Source organism: Macaca mulatta, chromosome 5 (assembly GCF_049350105.2).
Source record: "Macaca mulatta isolate MMU2019108-1 chromosome 5, T2T-MMU8v2.0, whole genome shotgun sequence".
In the NCBI taxonomy this organism is placed as follows: domain Eukaryota; kingdom Metazoa; phylum Chordata; class Mammalia; order Primates; family Cercopithecidae; genus Macaca; species Macaca mulatta.
The window spans coordinates 8,495,834-8,510,042 of NC_133410.1; the positions used below are offsets into that span (position 1 = coordinate 8,495,834).

The 14,209-nt window shown below is 39.1% G+C and overlaps 1 protein-coding gene across 5 annotated transcripts in view; it reads left to right on the forward strand.

Annotated features, from left to right (window-relative positions):
* Positions 1-14,209, forward strand: part of STX18 (syntaxin 18) — a 125,575-nt gene that overhangs the window by 48,975 nt on the left and 62,391 nt on the right.

A 14,209-nucleotide genomic window follows, 5' to 3' on the forward strand; every position in this document is an offset into this window, starting at 1 on the left:
CACCTAACAATATTTCTCCCACCTAAACAAAAACAATTTTTTTCTATCATAGAGGAATAGTTTTTAGAACTACCAAGGTGAATATGCTGTAGTGTCAATTAAATACAGTGGAAACTACCTACAATTTACAATTCCTGATCACTTTCTGTCTCTTTCTGCACCTCATTACATGTACCACAATGCCTTGATTCCCTTCAGTGCCTAGTAAATTCTCTCTTCGTAGGACTGTGGAATTAGCCATGGGCAGTGTGGGAGGAAAATGCCTTTGCCTTTTCCAAAAATTGGGGTTGCGTAGAGAAAATGATAATGTGTAGCATTTTTAGTGGTGCCTAAATGCGTATGGAGAAACACCTACTTCAGGCCTCTCCAAAGACTTTGATTGTCTGAAAGGAGAAATATTTGCAGTTTGACTTTACTTGGTGTTTACAGTACACTTTCTGAGCACTTTATGGATATTTAATATTTTATGACATGATCAGCAGTATCTTTTTTTCCAAATAAGTGGGTTTTTAAAAATATAATAATGGGAATCAGAATGTGGCTAACTTTTAAAATTATTTATTATGCAGAGAAAAATCTGAAGCCATGAATTTTAAATCTCATGTAAGTTAAATTTGGAAGTATGCAGATTTGCCCAGAATCTGAATTTCATAAGCCTTGAAAACTTTCACATTTTAAAAATATTTGAGGAGTTTGTCATTACCATCTCTTAAATGCACACATTTTTTTCAGGCTACTCGGGAAGAGAGTGGCTAAGCAGAGCATTGTAGAGTGCCCCAGACATCCTTTACTGGTTTCTAAATCTGAAATAAACTTCTTAGTCATATGGTGATAAGCAGAATTCAGAACATGTCTCTTTTTTAAAGCATGTGAAATAGAAAGTGATAGTCATCACAAAATGAAATTTGATTTATGATGTGTTGATGGATCGTCATACTAAGACACGCTGAAAATTATTTTCAGTTTCCTAATAAAAACAAAGTGAGTTCCCCTATGAGTGATTCTCCTAATTGTTATTGTTAAATGCTTTTCTTTATGCTTTTTTTCTTGCTCACACTCAGATAATCTACAACATTGTTTGAATGCTGTGTTTCACTTTCTTTTCTTACGAAAGGTTTTCAGTGAGTATAGTTATCCCTGAGCGAATCCCTTCCCACAAAGGACTTAACTTTCTATGCGCACAATTCAAAAGTCAATTACATGTGTGTGATTCATTGATCACGAAGAGTACCACCTTGAGTTAAAACACTTACACTCTGTGGAAAATTCTTTCTGTTCAAAAGAAGGTTCTTATTTCTAAGAACGAGCTCTGATTTTAATTAAATAAAGAGCATTTTATGCAATTTTTCTCTAAAGCTTAAGATTAATTTCTATGGTTACTAGGGATATAAATCTCTAGATTGCTTTAAAACAAAGATTTTTGTTTGGGAGAGACTTGACAGCTCCCTATAAGAGAAGCTATTACTTAATTTTTCTTTCCTAAGTTTAAACACATAAAAATATTTGTAATGATACCCCAGAGGCATCATAAAAATGTAAAATAATTATACTCTAAAATATCTAAAATTACAGGAAATAGACCTCATTTTAAAAAATGAACTGAGATTCATGGCTGGGTAACCGGGGTGTGACATACTTCAAAACCAGAATCTCTTGTCAGGATACTTTTAGTTTTTTAATGGCTAAAAAAAAGAAGTCTTTTGTCAATCATAAAAACTTTAAAATATGTTCATTCTATTAGGAAATCTTACTTTTTAGTTTCTTTACCTTTAACTTATGTTACACTGTGGATGCACTAGATAGATCCCTTTGAGAGGCATATTTCAGTCTTTAGAATTAGATGGCATCACTAGGCTTGTGATCAACGATATCACAAGACAACCATTAGACTGTTTTTAATGATTATTTTTTAAAAGTACATAGCCATTTTCTAAGCAGCTTCGAAAAAAGGCAGCATAAATCGTTTCCAGTGTTTTACTTACCCAAAGTATACTTCCTCTTTCGGTAGATAATGTTAACTGGTAAATTGTTCCCAGGTTAAAGGTTTGTCATATTTTAATAAATGTAGTGTAAAATCTATAGTAGAGACACTTCAAGGAAAAAACCCTCAACGTTTTCAGTAAATGAAATTAATATATATCCTTTTTCCTACGTTAGTATTATGGTATCATTTCTTTTGTTATTTTTATTTACTAAAACTTTAATTGAGCCTGATATAGTAAAACATCCTCATGTTTTTAGGAAAAGTGAAATTAGATTTATAAAATGTCCAGAGTGAAGTTTTGAAAGAAATGGCATTTTGTATATAATATGGATGAATGCTGTTGAGGCTAGACGTGCTTGTAGTTTAAAACATGCCTGATCCGGGAATGCTTTGCATTAAATGAGTTTATATTTTGAGAGCAAAACGGGGAAAGAAAACACTTTCCCGCTTTTTTTTTTAAGAGACAAGAAAATTAAGTTGAATGCATATATTGAAAGTGCTATAAGCTGAATGTTTGGACAACAAAAGTAAACACTGATTATTACAAATGTACATTTGGACCACTTTGCTTTTATCTTTCAAGCAAAACATTTCCCACAGTTTTTGTGGGTTTTTATTTAAGTTGGGAAAACTTTGGAAGTTTGTGTGAAAGTATAAATAAGTTTGGAAATGTAATGATTAGAGTTTGATAATAAACATGCAAAAGCAAATGGGAAACTCTATTCAAGTCAGATGTAACTTTTAATAATGTTTTCTCTAAAAATGTATTTGCAGAGAGAAGAACAGTGATTTATGTGGATTTGAAACAAAGACTTTGGCTGTAATTTGAAATAAAGGTTAAATGTGAATTATTCAGCATGAACGTGGATAAAGTTTTTTGTTTTTAAGAGCTTCCTTAGTGATTGTTATAGGAGTCTCTGTGCCCTTTTCCAATTATGGGCACAGAAATTTTGCATGTATTTATAGATTCCATGTAAAAAACAAAATCCTTAGTGTCCAATAAGTTTTAAGCTGCATTTTACAAAATAAGCATCTGTAGAGAATCTTTTGGAGAAAAAACAGGAGGGAAAATGTTTTAGTTTGTGTAATTATTGAAATATACCACAGTATAGAGAATGAATAAAAATTTAAAACCTTAATCTGAAATTTGTTTTAAATCTCATTGTTATAAGATTGACCTCACAATTGCAAATCGGCATTTTGTGTTCAGTACAACTCCAATTCTTAAGGAAATTTGTCTGTTCTACTAGAGTAATAGTGTAAGTGTAGGAAGATGCCCCCTTTGGCTATTGTTACATATGGGCCGTTTTGAAAATAGTGGTCATGCTAATATTTGATCAGATAATGCTAACTAATGCTGTAGAGCTTTCGAAAGATTTCTTGAACATTGTGAAGTTTTGCTTTCCTTTCTTAGGTACATGACTATATGTATCTCTTAAAAGTGTATATGTATTTGTAGGGGGCAGATAGTGTTACATTTTTATTATAAATTTATTACTTACAAGTTGATATGTGATTTTGAGTGAAATTCATTGCAATAAGAATGGAAATTTTTTGTATGTATGGTGTTTCAAATGCTTTACCTAATTAATTGTCTGAAAAACTGTTAAAGGGAGTTTAAATTGCATGTACTAGTTTTACATTTAAAGCTTTCACAGTGAGCTGAATTCAGATACAGGACCTTATTTTTTTTGTTCAAAGAAAGTACGAGCTCATGTAGAATGAAAAGATATAATTTGAGTCTCAAAATCAAAAGCTTTAATATACTGCTCAGGACCTATTATTTTTCTAGTAGTTTTCACACATTTTTTTTCTAGCAAATGTTATGGAGTGATTATTTTATGTTATTTTGAACACTTAAGTAGCAATCCATTTTTAGCAGACGAGCCCTCATTTTGTAAAACCAAGCTGTTGGCAATTTGCTAGTTTCTTTAAATTCTAGAAACCACTAAGTTTTACCTTTTCATTTTTTTCCAGGCAAAGAAGATGTTGTTAGACCATTCTGTAACTTATTTCTTGAAATAATATTTTCTGGCTGGTGTGGTGGCTTATGCCTATAATCCCAGCACTTTGGGAGGCTGGGGCAGGCAGATTGCTTGAGCCCAGGAGTCTGAGACCAGCCTGGGCAACATGGCAAGACCTCGTCTCTACCAAAAAAAAAAAAAAAAAAAAAAAAAAAAGATTGTTTTGCATGTGTATTGAGGTGCTTTGAGTTTCTTGCCTTGTTTACTCCAAAGACGATCATAATGACTTTCTTCATTATGGGAAAAAGGAAAAAAGGAATCTATATATTTTTGAGGACAGGGAATGATGAAGCAAGACCCTGGCTTTTGCTTGGAATTTGTACATTTGTATTATTGGTCAAGGCCAACATACTCTGCATTTTATTCCCATTCACTTAGTTGAAAGATGACTTTGGAGGCAAGGCCATATATCTTGTTACCAAACCCTCTTTCTCAGAACTTCAAGATAAAATGAACATTCATTCCTTTGCTTTTGTTTTTGCTAAAAGAGAAAAAAATCAGTTTGAATAAAGCGAAAACATTTCTACTTTTGGGGTTTGAATGTTAACAAAGCAGTTGAGAGTAAATTATTGACATCTATCAAGCAGAATGGTTGTTGAACGTATGTTCTTGCTATGCGCCACTCGAAGTTGCTTTTGCTATTCTCTTTGCTGATGTGAAGCAGAAACTGAACAAGGTAACGGTTTTGATGGTGAGATTAGAGGTAGCCAGGCTGACTGTCTCCTGGCTCTTAGAGACCCTTATAAGCTCAGGGCCACCCCCTCCCCTTGTTTAGATATTACTTGCTCTTTTGAGTTTCAGATTACAGGAGCAATTGATCTGCATGACCTATCTTAAGAACTTTAACTTTGCAGTGGAAACTTAAACCAAATGTATATCCTCTAGAGACAAATCATCTTAAAACTAGGCTGTTGTCATTTTAATGTACGGTACTGCTCACTGAGGAACAGTGTGGTGGAGAGCACCACCTAGTGGATGGGACCCATACTTGCTGGGCTGGGTAGGAGATTTCATCTACATTGATGTAACTCTTGTCCTTGTCTTGCAAATAAGTGATTTTTAATCTTCCTCCTAGCACATGTTTTTAACTAGCGCTAGGACCCCAGGAGAATGAGATTGGGAGCAGTTGTGATACGTCAGTTTTCTTTGTAGTTTTCACACTGCTATAGGTGTATGTACTGGTGATTGACATCTCCACGTTTTCTCCTTATAAGCTGATATTATAATTCAAACAAAGCTTTTTTTTTTTTTTGGTCAGTAGGGAAGTATTTAGTCTTTGGGGATTTTGTGTTTTTGAGTGCTCATGTTCAACCTCAGTAGTAAGAGATGGCTTTGGATAGAACCTGTTTGTTGCCACAAACTTTATGCTATGCTGATAGTCTGTTCACCTCACAAAAGGAGGAGTTGCTGCTGATTATAAACTGTAGGTCATAAATTGTTGCCTGCTTATTATAGAGACTATGTGCCTTTTGAGTGTACTAAAATATTTGCAAAAATTAGATGAAACAATTCCACATTACCAAAAAAAACCAACTTTTAACACATAATGACCACAAATTTTAGGTACAGCCATTCCTTGATATTTTTTTTAGAATGTCAAATTCTTGATAAAAATGTATCACCCCTTCGTTTGTTGAATGTTCCTAGACATTTGTTGAGCTAGGAACTATGCCAGGCTTTGGGAATCCAAAGTGAACAAGACATAGTTCTTTTTGGACTTAGAATTTTTTAAAGTTTTAAAATTCTTCAACACAAAAAGGAGTGAACATATTCCTGAGATGTGGAATGTACTATGATGGGGTATAAATGCATTTGTTTGCTTAATATTTTCCGACATCTGGCAAATGCTTTTGAAGAAACTGCTAAATAAAATTGATGGATTTGTTTTCATGGGTTTGGCAGGTAGGAGGCGTCAGAAGGCTGCAGATAACACCTCTTTGGTTTCGTTCTTCACTGAGTTTTATCCTCGGAGAGCCCAAGTTTGGAGGCATAGAGTGAAGAATTTAAGAGCACAGGCTTAGAGTCTATTCCAGAGTATAGACCCTGACTTTTCAACTTGCCAGGTGTATGCCTTTGGGCTAGTGTACTCATCTGTTTTCTCATTTGTTGTGAGGATTCAATGAGATAGTCTACACAATGGGTTTAACACAGTATCTGACACATAGGAAACACTAAATGTTCAGTATGGGTTTAACACAGTGTCCGACACATAGGAAACACTCAATGTTCAATATGATTTATTATGATGATGATTTGGAAGTTTATTATGATGATGATTCGGATGATTCAGTGTAGGTGGTTCTCATGGTACACTCAGTCTTTCCCCACCACCTGCAGGCCCCAGATCCCTACTTAGTGTGACTGGTTAGTGCGACCATGCAGGCAAACCCCCACTGATGGCCAGCAGATGTCTGTGAGTGCTGAGCTGGAAAGTTCTTCCTTATGCAGATGATGTTTACAGAAAGAGTATACCCTCGTGTGTCTCGTGTGTGTGTGTGTGTGTGTGTGTGTATGTGTGTGTGTGGAATAGTGTTTACAATCAGAGGTACTTAACCTGATGTCCATGAACCAAAAGCCTCTGAAGCTCAAGATGACAGGCAGAAAGTTTTTTGTTTCTGTGTATGTGTTTATTTCTTTTATAGAAGAGATCAGATTCATAGCTTTTGTCAGGATCTCAAAGGCATCTGTGCCCCTAAAAAGGTCAAGAACTATACTTTAGATGACTGTGACTCTGTGTAAGGCCACTGGAGAAATTTAAAATACAGTCCCCTCTTAGAAAGTGAAACTCAAATATGAATTTTGCACTATTTGTTTTTGAAGATATGTAAATAATTTTAAAGATAGAGTTGATATTTTGAGGAACTCAAATATGAGTAAAATGTTTTTTCCTCTCGCCCCTCTTGTCAAGGTTCTGAAGAATTTTAAGAGCAAGAAAAAGTTAAGAATACAGGCTATGGAGTGGACCTAATTTCAAATATAGCTCCGATACTTCCTAATGAGTCCTCAAGCCAGTTAACTTGGCCTCTCTCCTCTGTAAAAGAGGAATGCTGGGGGTACCTGCCTCCTAAGTTTATAATGAGGATTAAATGCAATAATCTGTAAAAAGCCCTTAAAATTCTTCTTGGCATATAGTAAGTACTATAATAGTGCTTGCTGTGATCATTTTTGTTGCATATTCACTCAAAAACATTTCTAATGTATCCACATTAGTTGCCTGTTATGAATTGTCAAGGTAATTCTTTTCTTGTCTGTTTTACCTCCATCTTATTGGCATGTGAATGATATTTTTAATTTCTTATGAGCAGACTTTCCAAAGTTCTGCAGCTGAATTGCCCTAAGTCAGATAGCCTCAGTAACTGAGAATCCCAAATGTACCTGGAGCCTTAGAATGATTTTGGAAGCTTTGGAAAGCATAAAAGTAGAAAGAAACTGACAGGGTTGGTGGTAGGAGCTTTCAAATTGATTGAACACCCAAAAATTATCTAGAATTTCTGAGCTGGAAAGCATTTGGGGGATCTTTCCATCTGACCTTTGAAGCACACAGGTGAGAATCGTGCATCACCTGGTGACTCCAAGGTCATAGAACTAGCTGGGGGTTACCATGTGCCTGGAGTTGCCTTCCCCACCCTCTGCCTGCGTGCTGACCATCCACCACTCGTGCTTCTAAGAGAGCAAAGGGGATATAGGCTGCTCATGGAATTCTAGTATAAGCAGTGATCCCAGAAAAAGTGTGTGGTGAGTCAAAGACTGTTCCGTGCAGGAAAGTACCAGCAGCATCGAGAAAAAGGAAAACTTTGGGAGCAGGAGAAAAGATATGGAGGAGAGCGCATAGGGGGCGGGGCAGGGACAGGCTACACGCTGTAGGTGCATCCCACAGAAATCTAGTGGTAGGAGATTAACTGGGTGTGCTTGGCAGAAAAGAAATGCCTGTTTCAACGTGCCTGCCGTCCACCCAGCATGTGTGAGCTCTGGGGTGAGGGTGAGCTGGGGCTCGCGAATCTGCCATTCCAATCATTGGTTTTGTTCCCTAGGGCCTCTTCTAGTAAGAGTATCTTGCTTACTGCCTGTGAGTCTAGCATTTTCACTGCCATCTTGTCTCCTAAACTCAAACCAGCCGCTTCCTCTGATGCACAGCTGAAGAAATGGCAGTCTTTTCCAACACTGGGCTGGGGGCACTGGCTGCTTTGAACCTATTGCAAGAGTGAGTTGAAGTCCAGAGTGGCCTTGTGGCCTTTTAAAATTGTCACTTGAATTGTGTATGTTTTTCACCTTATGCACTGAGGTTCACCTTGCCCTAGGGGTGAGACTGAAATAATGATGAAATGAAGAAGAAGACTTAGAGTAGTTGAGCACCTACTGTGTGCCAGACATAGTGTCAGACTCTTCACAGGTGTTATTTTCATCAGGGACTTGTGGTCTTCAGAGTTATAATTGTCTCAAGTTTATACCTCAGAGATGAAGGCTGGAAGAGTTTAAGCGACACAAGGCCATGTCACTAGTAAGTGGCAGAGCTAGGATCTAAACCAGGTCCGTTTGACCTGGTTTCATCCTATGCAGTATGGAGACTCAGAAGAATGCAGCATGCATGCACACCCTCCACACACAGCCTCCAGACCAGATGGGGTTTGGATTGAAACGCAAAGCAGTGCAAAGTTGGGTTGGATCCTTGGGTTGGAACTTCTTGTTCTGTTCTCCCTCCCCTCTTCCTCTCTTCTTTATTACCTCCTTCCTTAATGTGCCTGGCCCATGCTGGGTCTTACATATTTGTCAAGTGAACAAATGAAAGAAAGTTTTCCAAGCACACAGAAAAGAAAGTAGTGATTATTAACCAGCAAAGATTCAGAAGCCTGAGCCATGTCCTCCCAGCTATTGTGTAGTTTTGGATTGGGTTGTTAGGCAGGTAGGGGAGGAGAATATTTGTTTCTAGACGGCAGTAGTTAGCAAAGCCTCTCCGTGATGTTTTTGTGGAGGAAATGTTTTTAAAATAGACCACTCGTGCTTCTAAGAGAGCAAAGGGGATAGGGCGTTTGTGACTAGTTGAGCTGGCTGTCTAAGGGAGGGTTCTATGGTTCTGTGCTACTTTTTTTATCCCATTTTCATCTCATTTTTTGAATGATGATTTTTATTTATAGATCTCTTTAATGGCATAATGAGCAGAATTCCAAATGACAGGAAGCCAGGAAAAATGTGCATATAATGAAGACCTAGTTTATCAGCATTACTCATGGAAAAAGTCATTTTAGTCAATGTAAAGTCAGCTTGACTCAGTGACATGGAAGTGAGCATGCCCTTAGGTGGCATTACTAGAAGCCCAGAGCCTGGAACAAGGGAGGCAGTGGGTCGGCATTACTGGAAGCCCAGAGCCTGGAACAAGGGAGGCAATGGTTCTCTTTTCCTCGGCACTTCCTGCTGACACGGAGAGTACTGATTCTATTCTGGAAAATGCATTTTATTTGGGAGGCCCATGAACTATATTCAGAGGTAGTAAGTATGGCCAGAAGCCGCAGATGTATTTCACATAAAAAATTCCTGAGAGCAAGGGCCGGGCACGGTGACTCACACCTGTAATCCCAGCACTTTGGGAGGCCAAGGCAGGCGGATCACGAGGTCAGGAGATCAAGACCATCCTAGCTAACATGGTGTAACCCCGTCTCTACGAAAATTACAAAAAAATTAGCCGGGCATGGTGCGCACCTATAGTCTCAGCTACTCGGGAGGCTGAGGCAGGAGAATCACTTGAACCTGGGAGGCGGAGGTTGCAGTGAGCCGAGATCATGCCACTGCACTCTAGCCTGGGCAACAGGAGCAAGACTGTCTCCAAAAAAAAAAATATTAAAAAAAAAAATTCTTGAGAGGATTGGGAATGATTAGCTTGGAGACGAGAGAAGACTCAGGTGGGGTGGATCATAGTAGCTGACCTCAATTCAGAGTAAGAAAGAGCTTTGTACTGTCTGAGGTGAAATGGATGGCCAGGGAGAGGCAGTGGGTGCCCTATCATGCTGCTCATTTGGCATAGCAGGTGTCTTCTAGACCCTTGCTAGTCTTGAGAATCCAAGCAGGGAAGTAGTCACTGCTCTGTGCGTCATCTAGCCTGTTCTAGGCGAATAGTAAGGTCAGATAAACTGGGAGTGGACGGAGCTTCAGAAATAGTGGGAATGTGCTCAGTAATGCCAAATAATTATAGTTTGGGGAGCTAGAAGAATGGGAATGAAGATGTTTAATTAGAATGAAATTAGTAAGTTGGGGCTGGAAGGAGTGAGGAGGAAGAGTTGAGTACATTTGTTTTTTTCTTTGGGTGTAAGAGTCCTAGAACTCTTTTAAAATGGAAGTTGCATTGAGTTTAATGGGAAACTTAAGCACTATATGGTGCCACTCAACTTTTGAAATTAAATCATGAGTTCTTTGTGTCATCAACACTAAGATTCTAGGTTTTTGTTTTTTTAATTTCTGAATTTCTTTAAAGATGATAGGGGCTTAATATTAGAAAGGAAGCAATACATTCCAGGTAGAAAGTTAGTTGCTAATATGAGAAATTAGACTGCTAAATCCACCTACCTAGCATTAACCACCCGTGTCCCCCTGTTAACCAGCCCCATTGTCAGTTACTTGAGACTCCCTGAAATAAGAAGGTTGGAAATGGAAAAGTCAGTCTCCTAAGTTAAGATGGCCTTATTTATTTTTTCTGATAAGATTTCCAGACTGATGGAATAAAGAACTTGATATATTCAGCTAACATTTATCACTTATTGCTTGCCTCAAGGAAGGTGGAAAGTGAACCCAGAATACCATATTTTAAAGCCTCCTTGGGCACGCAATTTTGAGTAGAAGTTGACTGATGGGAATGAAGACATTCTGGGCAGAGAGAAGCAGGTGCCAGAGTGCAGGGCAGGAAAGAGGAGGGTTGCTTAAGGAAAGGCTCTGTGGTCTGGCACGCAGGTGGTTGCAGGAAGTGCAGGAACAGAAGCTGGTGGGTGGGGCTGGCTCCTTTAGCCAATGTTTAACAAGGTGAGTGAATGGGACTCACTCAATTTCATTTGTGGAGTGAAAAAGAGAGAAGAGTCCAAAATGGCCAAGATATTCTAACTTGGAATCTAGAGAGAATGAAGGCTTTCTGTTCGGGGCCATCAGAACAGGAGGGACTAGGAGTAAGCCAGAGGGTGTGAGTGGCTACATGAGGATACCGTTGGGACACACTGCTTTTGAGGCATCAGTGGGACACACAGTGGCAGTGTCTAAAAAACAGTTGTATACACTCAGCTTGAACACAGGAGGGAGGCAGCAGCCGGGTGGACAATTCTTGTAGACAGTAAATAAAGCTATGGATTGGAATGAGTGAGCTCAGCAAGAACATGTAAAGAAAGAGCCAAGGGCTGAACTTATAAGAAGTTTCAGAGATTAACAAAGGCAGAGGGGGAATGAGTGAATGAAGAAAAGGAGTCATAGGTTTTAGAAAAGAAGCTAGACAGTGGTGTTCTGGAACCCGAGGGAGGCTAGTGCTTCAGGAGGGGACAGGGAAGGAGGGGGCAGGAGCAGGGAGGAGAGCCATCTGAGTTTGGTGAGGCCTGGTGAAGAGTGTCCCCCTCGATAGGAATTAGGGGGAAAGTGATAGGAGATAGGCCAAGCCCGTAGGAGTTGCTTACTCAACAACTGCTGAAAGAAAAGAAGAAAGCGAGAAAGGAACAGTTCCTTTATGTATTCCCTCAGCAAACTCGCTGCTGTGGTCCCGGGCACAGTGGAATGTCTGTGGCTGTACTAGCCTCTTTTGTGGGCGATTGGTCACTGGGGAGTTTCTCTTGCACAGGGATAGGCCTCAGACAGTCCCCACTGTGACCTCAGCAGGTCAGCGTGCTCCAGAGGTGTGTTAGCTCTAAACTTTTAGCTCTGACTTAGTAATTGCTATTGATGCATTTTTCAATTAAGACTGAAAGGAGTTAGACTCGAAATTTAGTCAGTGGGCTCCAGGTTAAACTTGATCCTTGTGAAAATCACTGTAACTTATCAGTAGCTGGCAAATGTTATACAGCAGTGGGTTTTCTGGCTGTGCCTTTGGCTGCATACTAACTGAACAGCAAGCTGTGTCCACTGATTGAATGAAAAAAAAATAATGATTTTGTGTTACAGGGAACTTTTTACAATATGCCAGAGGGACCCACTGGAGTCTCTTTAATCTTGAACAATGCTTGTTTCTTGCAGAGGCAAATTATGCAAATCAGTACTTAGTGTTCCATAATCAATCAGGTCTTTGTTGGAAGTGTTGTGAGTGCCAGCAGAACAGAATTTCTATCGTCCTGGGAAGGGTGAGGGGGGTTGCAAGTCAAACCACTGCTGTGATTAGCAAAGGACACTTGCCGACTGCTTTGAACTCTCCCCACAGTCAGAGTGCAGTCGTTCTTTGAGAAGAATCCCATCATTTTGTATCAGGGTTTTTGTTTTACAGTATATCGTGCTTTGGGTAATTTATAAAACACCCACGAAGGAACAGCTAGCAAGGCTGTTCTGTGGGTGACACATAAAAACAAAGCTGGGCCTGCTGCCTGGGATGGCAGCTGGCAGCCATGCTCCCAGAGCTCCCTTTATGTGGAATCTGCCTAGAGTGCAGTGTTTCAGAATATTCCTGGACTCAGCTTATCCGCGGTGCACATGTATGTTTAAAATCAATCTCATTTCAGCTTCATCCTGCACAGAATGGTGAACCTTTATTAATCCTTTGATTCCAGATCAAAAGAAAGAATCAGAGAAATTTTTTAAGTCTTTGGGAAAAAATTGTGCTGTTTTTGAGGGAGGTCCTGTTACTACTGCTGCTCTAATGCTTGTGTTGCCATCTAGTGGATAATGGGAAGTATGTGGCTGCCTTAGTATGTTTGGAGTTTATTGGATCCTATTACTGATTCTTGAAGGGGATAGAAAATCAATTCAAAAAGTTTTTTAAACAAAGAAAATCCCACGTAGAGCATTAAATAATTATTGAGGAGCCACTTTGGGCTAGGCAGATGCCTCAGCAGCTTATGTCAGACAGACATGAAAACAATTCAGAAACTCACAAGATGGTGACATCTCTGCAAGGGATATATTTACAAGATGGATCCTTAACCTGGCCTGGAGATAGCAGGGAAGCCTTTAGGAGGTGTAACGCCTGAGCAGAGCCTCACGCGTAGGACTGAGTCAGAAGACAGGATTGGGAAGCGGGGAGGACTTTGCATCTGGAGATGGCAGCAGAGCGTAAGGCACTGGTGGGCCTTGGGCATGAGGACGTGGACTTATCCTGGGTTAAAGGGGAAGGTAATGTACAGTTTTAGTCAAGGAAGTATGTGGGAAGATTCACCCTTTTTGATTGTTTAATAACATGTTTTATCTGATTATAAAGATTATACATAGTAATTGTAGAAAATTTTTAAAGTGCAAGAAGTATTAAGAAGAAAGCAGTCTCCAAATCTTACCACCTACAATCATTGATACCTTGATGAGCAGTCTTTTAGATTCCCCTTTACATATGTATACAGCTCTAGGTATGCATTTCCTATGTTTTACGCAAATGGATCACACCATACATGCTTTGGGCAACCTCTGTTTTGTCCCAGTTTTTCGCCTCTAGGTAATATGTTTATGGGACTTTCATCCATGTTAGTAGTTCCTGGTATTGAGTCCATGTCAACTGTGTAGATCCACTTATAGGACCAGCTCTCACAGGAGAACTGTTTGCCTATTGGGATGCTGTGTTGTTTTGTTTGGTCCTTTCCTAGTAAAACCTTTATGTGTATAAGAACAGGTAACGTAAGAGAGTCTTTTTTTCCCCTGTCAAATGCATCTCATGTAGGGACCATACTACTGCTGTTTTATAATGAATTTGCTTTTATGGTAGATGGGTTTTATGGAGAATTTCAGTGTCTTGATGATCTAGGGAATTCGCCTCATTAAAATATAGCTAGTTAAAAAGTAAAGTTGATTTATCTTTGGAGAAATAATGGGATGAGTCAAATGAATGCCTGTAGTTTTAGAATGGCGTTTAAATAACTTGTTTGGTTAAGTATTAGCCTAATGAAGGAGCCAGAGCCTGGCTTATCCTGGATTGTGGCTGTTAGTTCTGTGCTGGCCCATAGCTATAGACAGTGCCTTTCACCTGAACAAGTTAGATCTCACTATGTCCCTTCTACAGGTCCGGTAAATGCGACCTTCAGTGACTTAATTGTACTCAGATAGGACA